Below are 1,805 nucleotides of genomic sequence, written 5' to 3' on the forward strand. Positions count from 1 at the left end.
GGAATTCCCGGAATTCCCGGAATTCCCGGTACCTTCCGGGGGGCCGCGCGTCCCACGGGGGGGTGGCCCTGGGCCACCTGGAGGGCACTGCAGGCCACGATCTCCACCAGGGCCTTCTCCTGACGGTCCTCCAGGCCTGCAGCGGCACGGGGAAACCAGTATGGACCAGTATAAACCAGTATAAACCAGTATGAACCAGTACAGACCAGTACAGACCAGTAGGGACCAGGATGGAGCGGGAAAACCCGGCCCAGGAAAGCCCAGGGATAAGGATGGGAATGGGGTGGGATTGGGAATGGGGGACCAGTAAACACCAGTATGGACCAGTATAAACCAGTATGGACCAGTACAGACCAGTAGGAACCAGTACGGACCAGTAGGGACCAGTAGGGACCAGTACGGACCAGTAGGGACCAGTATGGAGCGGGAAAACCCGGCCCAGGAAAGCCCAGGGATAGGGATGGGAATGGGGTGGGATTGGGAATGAGGGACTAGTTAACACTAGTATGGACCAGTATAAACCAGTATGGACCAGTATAAACCAGTATAAACCAGTACGGACCAGTAGGGACCAGTATGAAGCGGGAAAACCCGGCCCAGGAAAGCCCAGGGATAGGGATGGGAATGGGGTGGGATTGGGAATGAGGGACCACTAAACACCAGTATGGACCAGTATGGACCAGTACGAACCAGTACAGACCAGTAGGAACCAGTACGGACCAGTAGGGACCAGTTCGGACCAGTAGGGACCAGTTCGGACCAGTATGGACCAGTACAGAGCGGGAAAACCCGGCCCAGGAAAGCTCAGGAATAAGGAAGGGAATGGGCTGGGATTGGGAATGGGGAACCACTAAACACCAGTATGGACCAGTATAAACCAGTATGGACCAGTATAAACCAGTACGGACCAGTTCGGACCAGTAGGGACCAGTATGAAGCGGGAAAACCCAGCCCAGGAAAGCCCAGGGATAGGGATGGGAATGGGGTGGGATTGGGAATGGGGGACTAGTAAACACCAGTATGGACCAGTATAAACCAGTATAAACCAGTATAAACCAGTACAGACCAGTACGGACCAGTACAGACCAGTAGGGACCAGTACAGACCAGTACGGACCAGTTCGGACCAGTAGGGACCAGTATGGAGCGGGAAAACCCGGCCCAGGAAAGCCCAGGGATAAGGAAGGGAATGGGCTGGGATTGGGAATGGGGAACCACTAAACACCAGTATGGACCAGTATAAACCAGTATGGACCAGTATAAACCAGTATGGACCAGTATGGACCAGTATGGACCAGTACAGACCAGTATGGAGCAGGAAAACCTGGTCCAGGAAAGCCCAGGGTGGGTTTCATGGTTCCAGTGCCCTCCCAGTGCCTCCCAGTGCCCTCCCACTATATCCCAATGGCTCCCAGTATCTCCCAGTGCCCCCAGTGCCATCCCAGTATCTCCCAGTCCCTCCCAGTGCCCTCCCACTATATCCCAATGGCTCCCACTATCTCCCAGCGCCCCCCAGTGCCCCCAGTGCCATCCCAGTATCTCCCAGTGCCCTCCCAGTGCCCCCCAGTATCTCCCAGTCCCTCCCAGTGCCCCCCCACTATCTCCCAGTCCCTCCCAGCCCCTCCCAGTGCCCCCCAGTGCCCCCCAGTGTTCCCAGTCCCTACTGGTGTGCTGCCCCAGCAGGAGGGCGGTGGCGGTGTCCCAGTCCCTCAGCCGGGCCCCGGCGCAGTCCCACAGGCTGTCCACCAGGTAGGCGGCGTGGTCATGGAGCTGGGAATGGGAAAAGATCCCAAATTCCCAAAAATC

The sequence above is a fragment of the Lepidothrix coronata genome, unplaced genomic scaffold, assembly GCF_001604755.1.
Source record: "Lepidothrix coronata isolate B3197 unplaced genomic scaffold, Lepidothrix_coronata-1.0 Scaffold520, whole genome shotgun sequence".
NCBI classification, from domain to species: Eukaryota; Metazoa; Chordata; class Aves; order Passeriformes; family Pipridae; genus Lepidothrix; species Lepidothrix coronata.